The following is an 8526-nucleotide window of genomic DNA, read 5'->3' on the forward strand; positions in this document are numbered from 1 at the left end:
ATGCTGACCATGGACTTCTACAGAATCATAATGCATAAATACTTCAAAACATTTCTTTTGCTTCAAACATGTGAACACTGATTAAAGCCATATTTAAGTAAATAAGTTGAAGATTAAAAGTCAAAAGAAATTAAACTGATAGGTAACTTTTTTTTCTCTTGGGAGACAAGTTGAATTAACAGGCTGCCCGAAATAGCAGTTTTGCTTGAGCAAAGTACTGAAATCTCTGTGTGTACCTTGCCAAAAAATATGCTGTATATTTCCAGATATGGAGAATATCTAATGTTTGACCATTCTCCACATATAAGCACTCATTCTTAAAACTATACTTGGTTACATCTTAAATTTCTACTAATAATTTGGGAGATGTTGACTAGTTGGGGTAAAAGAATTATGGCACTGGGGGCAAAATATATCAGTACTGAAAAGAGTAATAAAAAGATGGGAATATCAGCCTTACAAGTTCTCCATCACTTATTGCAATCACCCAAGAAGCAATAATAGCCATCACGGAAGACAGGAGCAACAGGGTGAATAATGAGTAGCTATTGCTGGGCCCAGAGTTAAAACAGGAATAAGGACTGAATACACTCCACACCTTCTATCTACTGATTTCATAATTTATAGCTATTATAATAAAGTATGAATATTTGGTATAAGTAGTTTGGCAGCTCACAGAACAGAGCCTCACTTTCCTCATCTCTAAAATACGCACAAAATTTTATAATGTTAGGAGAACTGCATGGCACAACAAATATAAGTGTCATGGAAGAAGCGTTCAGCACGATAGTCATTGCTGCTGTTGTTAACAAACACCTCATCATTTGCAAAAGAGAAAGAAAAACAACACCCATATTTTCATATAGTCTAGGGACTCCCTTTATTTTAAAATACTTTTTAAAGGGTCAGTCTTTGGAAAAACATAAAATATCCTTAGAATGAAGGCATACAATTATTCAATATTTATGTGTTGGCCATTGTTAATTCTTGATGATACTGAACCAAACACACAAATACACATAAAATTAAATTGCAATGAGTACCATAAGGAAGAAGAACATGGAACTAAAACAATATATATAAGGGACACTGATGCAGCAAAGAAGGCCAAGGAAGATTTCCTTTAGGAAGGGCTGACTGAGCTTGTATCTGAAAGGCAGGGGTGGGGGAGTCCTGGGCATGGGGGCCAGGATGGAGGAAGAAGAAAGGGAGAAGGATACTAAGAGAGATATAGGATTTGAACGCATTATCGTTATCTTGAAAGACGTACAGATGTAATCTAAAATTCTTTCAGCAGTAAGAACATTTGAGAGAACATTTCACACTTGTGAAGCTATTATTGTGCAGCTAAAATAACTGTAATCTTATACAGAGAAAATGATTATAAATGCCAAGACCAAAAATATCACATAAGAGTCAACAAAACTAAAGACAGTCAACCTTTGTACACTGTGCATATTTTGTGCTTTATAAATGACTACCAATAAGGTCAGCCTGAGCTCATTATTGTCCGGTTAAATTCTACACTGATGTACTGCTTCCCTAATCAACAACGAGGAGTTACAAAGTCATTTAAGTTTTTTTAAAAAGAAAAACTCAATTAAGATGAAATTCTTCTGATGGAGAGTACAACACTCTCTAGGTCTAAACATTTAAAGCATAGTTATCTTTACCAGTTGAGGAAAGTATTTAAATATGAAAGAGGTGGAAGACATGGCCTTCAAATTTCACTATGAAATACTCTTAGTGGTTCTCAAACTTTAGAGTGTGTAAGAATCACACGTGTGTGCAGGCTTAGTTGTTTCATTCATGTCCGACTCTTTGAGACACTATGGACCACAGCCTGCCAGGCTCCTCTGTCCATGGGATTCTCCAAGCAAGAATACTGCAGTGGGTTAGGCTGCCCATCTCCAGGGGATAGTCCCAACCCAGGGATTGAACCTGTGTCTCTTATGTCCCCTGCGTTGGCAGGCGGGTTCTTTACAACTAGCACTACCCGGGAAGCCCAACAATCACACAGGAAACCCCAATGCAGAGTTTCTAATTCAATCATTTAATGGAATTGCATTTTAACAAGTTCACTCATGCTACTGTCCAGGCAACCACATTTTGAGAATTACCACTCTAGGTTAAGAATTTGCCATTAGCTAACAGAACGTTACTTTATAAATGACCTTTAGATTTTATTTAGTATCAGAACACAGCTACAGTGTTCAAGAATTGTAATAAGTTTAATCAAAATTTTAAAATTGTTATTACAGTGTAAATAATTAAAAACAAAAAGTATATTTTTAAGTTAGTCTAAATATAGAGCCAGGAATTTGGCCAAACAACAATCTGTCAAAGGTCCAAGCAGAATTTCTTTTAATTGTAATATAATACCACATACCCTAGTAAACATTTTCAAGTACCACTTTTTTTTTTTTTTTGCCATTTTGTTTAGCCATGAAAATAGCTTAAAATGGCATACAGTCATTTAAAGTAAGAACTGATAACAATATCCTGATACTGTATCAACTGCTGTACCAGCTTAAACTGGTCAGCTTTACATTTTTATATTTAACTTAAGCTACCTTTTGAAGTATGTTTCCTTTGTTAGTATCTTTCATCAATCTCCTCATCTTTTCTCTCTGCTTCTCCCACAGCAGACTTCATGTTTTTTTGTTAAATGACACTCTCACATAGTGAAGATTATATTGCTGATAAAAGCATATGTCCTCAATATACAGCAAATAGATTTTGTATCCAGTAGGGAAATCATGCAAAAGCTGTCAGTCATACAATGGGAGAGATTACATTATCAAAGTGACACACCTGTGACATATTGTCCAAAACCAAACTCAAAAGAGACCAATTAACAGATATGCCGGTCTGTACTTTGACCACATTGGAAATCATCCCATTCCTGCATGAATAGAAATTGGTGATTTAACAGGATTTTCATTTCTGTGATGACTTATCTATTCACTGTCAACAAAATATATATATATATATGTCTTTTAATTCAACTAAGCTGAAAGTAATTCTATTCTGTTATTTACTGAAAGTCATACCTAACATTTGTACTATTTCCTTACTATCACCATAAAATACTTCTGGAGTGTCATATTGATTAGACAGGCTCAATGTCAATTCTGATCTTACCTCCTGCGTTCTTAAAATGGAGGAATGCATTCTAAACAGTTTTGTGTTTGTATAAAAACAAATATATATACAAAGAACACATAACTAAGTTAAAAACGCACACTCTTATAAACAGAGCACAATCTTATTAGTAATACAACATATTTACCAAAAGATAGTTACAACATTTTTTAAACTGTTAAAACTCTTAAAATTGTTTCCACAGGGCCTACATCATAGCTATATATTCATGAAAATAATGTAAGGATAGATTAACTATTATGCAAATGCATTCTAACAACTTTAAAACAAAATATGATGGAAAATATGTTAATAAGTTATACATTTTATATGAATATTCAGCATTCAATGACTGCTCATTATTTATACAGTTGTTCTTTTACATATCTCATACTCTTTTCTTTAGACCAAATATAAGGAGAGTTGATTTAAGGACATAACTTGAACACTTCACTTCCTGTACATTCCAAAATTCAACACTTTAGTGTGACATGGTATATTTAAATATTTAGGGTAAGCATTCTCTACTTATGTATTTTTCTAGTATACAGAGAGTGTATTTTTCACTGAAAAGCAACATAAAAAACTTGTCTGCTTAGGCACAGAAATATTTACAACTAATTCCAAAAGCACAGTGTACAGAATGTTGTCCATCAAAAACGGACTCACTCTGCACAACAAATTCAACCACTCTGCAATATCAAAAGCTGTTTCAAACAAACGTATCTTTCTCATCTCTTTTGCTCTTTTCTACAATTTAAGGAGACTTGCATTTTACATTTTATATTCTTATCCACAAGTCACTAATCCTATTTATCCGTTAAGATCAAAACCAAGGAAGTCTTACCTACCCCAGAAGCCTTTTCAGACAAAATTCAGTATGAAATGTTATTGTCATGCTCTGAACTCCTGCAGTCTTCATTAGACATGCAATCTCTTATTGTCAAGGTTTGTTAACTGTTCAAGCATGAACATTGACTTTCCCCAACTGGAGAGTAAGCTCCTGAAGGGCAGGAGGCAAAGAAGTCTTACGTTCCTCCATAATACCTAGATAGTACCTTGCACATGACAGGCTCTTTACTATGAATACTATGTTGCATAATAAAATGCAATAAGGAGGCCACATCTATATATATTTTTTTTCATTTTCAACTTCACGACAACGTAAATCAACATTCTATAGTATAAAAATACATCATTAAAATAATAAACAGTTGCTGATTCTCTGATGGTGTCAAAAAATATTCATAGTCATATCCATGACTTTAATGACTACAATAATATAGCCCATCAAGTACATTTTTAAATTCCCCATTCCAATGATTCAAGAAAGTTAACAACCCTCAGAGCCAGGGCGCTCAGTTCATGTTTTAATGTAATATATAAAACTACACATGCTCCAGTGTTAAAAATGTATTTTAAACCAATACAAATCTAATCAAATCAAAATAAATCCTTAACTCTGCTTTGTCTCCAAAACAAACAGAACTACTAAGGAAAGCTACTTTCACACTGGAAGAAAACATCAACAGTTGGCATGTTTTGATCAAAAAAGGAGCTCCTTAATTAATACTAAATGAAAACAAATCACTTTGACAGTAAGTTGGTCAGTTTTCTTTCTTCTCCATGAAATTATTGAACTGGTTGTTACAACATAGAATTTCAATGTTTTAAAAACATTGTGCTTGACAGCTGCTTAGAGACACCCAAATTCAAAATAATAAGGACACTATCCTGTATCAGTTACAACCCAGTAAATGGTTCTATGAAAATATAGATTTTTCATAGAACAAACATAAATTTGCTAAAACGCAGTTGGTATACACTGTTCTAAGGCACCTCTCTAAGCTCCACGTTAGGTCTGGAATTTTTGTCTGTTATAAAGCAAACAGGAAAAGAAACCGAAACAAACTAATTGTGCTGTGGACTAGACTAAAAGTATTTTAGGTCTTTTCTTAATAGCTAGTTTTAATTTTAATCAGCAATAATCAATACAAAAGCACCTAGCTGTCTGCTTCTTTCTTCCCCAAGGCTTTTAATAAAACCAGCTTTATGGTAAAATGTGTGCACATTATGTTAACAGCCTTTCTTAGGGGTATAAACGTGTTCGATATCAGTGGGAAGGTATTCAACTGTAAAGATATTAGAAATGAAAGCAGTTGAAACCAAGTAGATGTTTTGACTGTAAGTATTATTGGTGGCCTGAAGAAGCAAGAGACGTGATAAGTACACACAAACATAAAAGGCAAAGGATCAGTAACTTGTGAAAAGCATGTTTTTTCTACCTGTAAAATGGCAAGTGATTTTCTGACTTACTTCATCTCATATTCAAGGTCCCACGAGAAAGGGGGTGGGGATGGAATGGAAAGCAGAATTGCTTCTAATTCTGAGAAAGAAGAGGGGACAGATGGGAGAGGGGAATTGAGATAGAGGAAGAGAGGGAGACAGAGAAGCTCAGGAAACACGGAAGGAAACCCCGAGAAATTTCACAACTCTTTGCCATAAATAGCCTTTCTTCTCACTCTGGATCCCTCCTCCTTTACATCAGCAAGACTCAGCCTCCACGCGCAGAGCAGCACCATTCACAAATCCCTCCATCACCCCATCGCGCAACCCTGCCCCTGACAGCACTGCGTGTACGAGTCCCCGGGACACAACCCACAAGGTGGGGGGAGATGGAGCAAGGGGACACCTGCGGTTTCAGCTCGGGACTGATTTTCTCTCCAGGTGAACCAACGCTTTGATTAGTCCAGAGCGCGAACACACACACACACACACAAACACACCCCTCCCTGGAGCCCTGGATGCGCCACCACAAAGCAATTTGTTCACACTAAGTCGCTGCTGTTCCTGCCGCCGCTGGGGAGGGTCTCGCCTCCAATCCAGGAAGCCAGCGCCGGAGGACGAGAGGGCGAAGGCAAGGGGCCGTCCAGGTTCCGGCACTGCGGCTCCACCGGGAGCCCCGGGCTCCCCGCCCCCTTTCCCCTTCCCCCTTCCCCCTCTCCGCCACCGCCCCCGCCCCGGCTCCTGCAGTCCCCGGGGCCAGCGCTGCCCGGACGCCCCTACCTGCGGGACGAGAGTGGCGAAGGAGGGGAGCGGCCCCGCGCTGCTCCAACTCTTGCCTCCTCGACCGGCCGCGCTCCTCGCCGCCCCGGAGCGGCGGCCGCGGCCGCGGTGATCCGAGCGCTCAGGAGCGCGGAGGAAAAGGCCACGCAGCGCGCCGAGAGTCGCGGGCCCGCGGCGAGCGAGCCCTTCCGCCTCCCTTCCACCCCGCCCGCCAGGCCAGGTCTCCACGCCGCACACGCCTGGCTCACGGCCGGCGCCCCGGGCCTGGGTGGGGGCTGCCCCGGGGCGGCCAGGGCACGGCGCCGTCACCTGCCGGGCGGTCCTCCCCGCGTCCGCCCGGGGCCGACCCCAGTGTCGCGGCGACGCGAAGCGCGACCCGCCGGGTGCGGGGGCACTGGGGGCGTTACTACCTTGAGGGCTCCGCGCCGCTTGTTAGGCTCCTCCCGGGCACTCGGGGATTTGTGTCTTCGGGGCACGGGACTGTCTTTCCCGGTCCCCCTCCTCTGCCCTCCCTCCCCTTCTCGGATGTTGGGCTCCTTCTCTCTACTCCCAGTTGTACAGAGTAGAGCTGCGTTATTTAATAATCCTCCTGCTCCTCCTGCCCGCGCCAGCAGAGCTGCTCTGCCTGAGCCACCGCTTCCCAGTCAGTCATGTTGTGGAGAGGGAGAGAGAGGCGGATTGGCAGTCGGTCGGCGACTATTTGTGGTGAGAGAGAGAAGAGCAGAGCAAGAGGAGGGCAGGGGAGGGACGTGGGGAGGTGCTTCCAAGTGTGTGAGTGCGCGGAGTGTGACTGAGTGGGGGACGAGGGACCCACCTCTCCGGCAGGCCGCGCTCCCAGACTGTGAGGAGGGCGGCGGCGAGCGCTGCCTTCATAAGGTCGGGGTTGGGGGGAGGGGTTAGACCAGGGCCGTGGGGGTAGGGGCGGGGGCTCCGAGGGCGGCGCCCGGCCAACTGCGTCCGCGGGTTACCACGCATGCATACTCACGCATTAACGCGCGCACACCCACTGCTGGCCGGTTGCTGAGTTTTCGTTTTAGGGGTAGCCGTATCAGACCATGCTGACTTGGCTTTCTTCTTAGCCCATCTTCGTGCATGCAAAAAGTCCAAGTGCACTGGCAGGTCAAAACTGGGGAAGGAAGGAAATCTGAAGCTCTGCAAAGAGGACACGTTAATAGTGAAAATGCACTGTACATTTTCTCTCCAAACCACCGATGTAATCTTCTTTCTCTTTCCCCTTTCAAGGAAGAAATTGTGAGGTTCTTCCTCCTCTTTTCCTTCTCACCCAGCCTATTCACATTCTGACACGTCTCTCCCTCAAAGACAGCAAGGAAAGAAACCTGACTTCCTTACTCTAAGCCCATGATATTTACAGTCATCAACTCTTCTGTAGGATAATGAAAGCACTGGGACTGTGACCTGGAATGGAACTTGTGTTGTTACACAGATGGTCCTCAACAACATGGGGATTACAAACAGAACCAGTTACCATTTTGACATCATTTGACTGATGGCCCTCTGGAGAAATTTTGCCAGTTTAGTGATGGAGAAGACTTCTGATGCATGATGCTGTTGCTTACCTAATTTATTTTCCCTTGATCCTCTCTCCTATTGCACTGCCTCATTTCCTTTTAGATTTGCCCTGAGTCCTGAGCTCTCCATTCATCCCTCTTTATCTCCACTCCTGTATATTTATGTCTTTAGCAGGCAATACAGCAGAGGGAATGCATTTAACTGTGTGTGTGTGTGTGTGTGTGTTGGAAACATTTTTTTTTAGCCACTTCTGGTTGCTTGTAGGACTATTTCTAGCTAGCAAATACATTCCCAGTGTTGTTTGTACACCTGACAGACACTCTAGCTAGACTCCTGCTCAGATTACATGATTTTGTGATCTGGTGCTCTACTGTATTGGCAAACTGCTTCCAAGAATCAAGCAATCTATGCTTCTTTCAAGAGTGTGTGTGTGTGTGTACACGCACACATTATAAATAATTGGTCACACTCTGACTTGTGAAATGTGGATATATTGAGTGTAAAAGCAAATTGTACTTTTTGAATGAGTATTAGTGGTCAATGTATATTTTGATATGGGGACAACCTTGCTTTGGGGTGACAACTGTGGGAAATTTTCTCATAAATGTGCCACAAGGAACTTAAGAGCATCTAGAAGGCTATGTTTGAGAACTCGGGTATTATATCTTCTCTCTTTATTAGTAGCTATGAGCATGGGCAGAGGCGCCTGCCAGGCTACAGTCCATGGGGTATCAGAGTCTGACATGAATTAGTGACTAACCAACAACAACATGGCCATTGCTACAT

The 8526-nt window shown here is 41.7% G+C and overlaps 1 protein-coding gene across 4 annotated transcripts in view; it reads right to left on the reverse strand.

Moving 5' to 3' along the window:
- CCSER1 (coiled-coil serine rich protein 1) overlaps positions 1 to 7053 on the reverse strand; it is a 1477979-nt gene extending 1470926 nt beyond the window's left edge. For 2 of the 4 annotated variants that reach the window (XM_069593698.1, XM_069593700.1), the window contains exon 1: positions 6621 to 7053. The gene's annotated coding sequence lies outside the window, so the exon portion shown is untranslated. Of the gene's footprint in view, positions 1 to 6210 lie in introns of all 4 variants that reach the window. The other 2 variants (XM_069593699.1, XM_069593701.1) reach the window with 1 other exon arrangement.
- Positions 7054 to 8526: the final 1473 nt, after the last annotated feature.

Source organism: Ovis canadensis, chromosome 6 (assembly GCF_042477335.2).
Source record: "Ovis canadensis isolate MfBH-ARS-UI-01 breed Bighorn chromosome 6, ARS-UI_OviCan_v2, whole genome shotgun sequence".
Taxonomy (NCBI): Eukaryota; Metazoa; Chordata; class Mammalia; order Artiodactyla; family Bovidae; genus Ovis; species Ovis canadensis.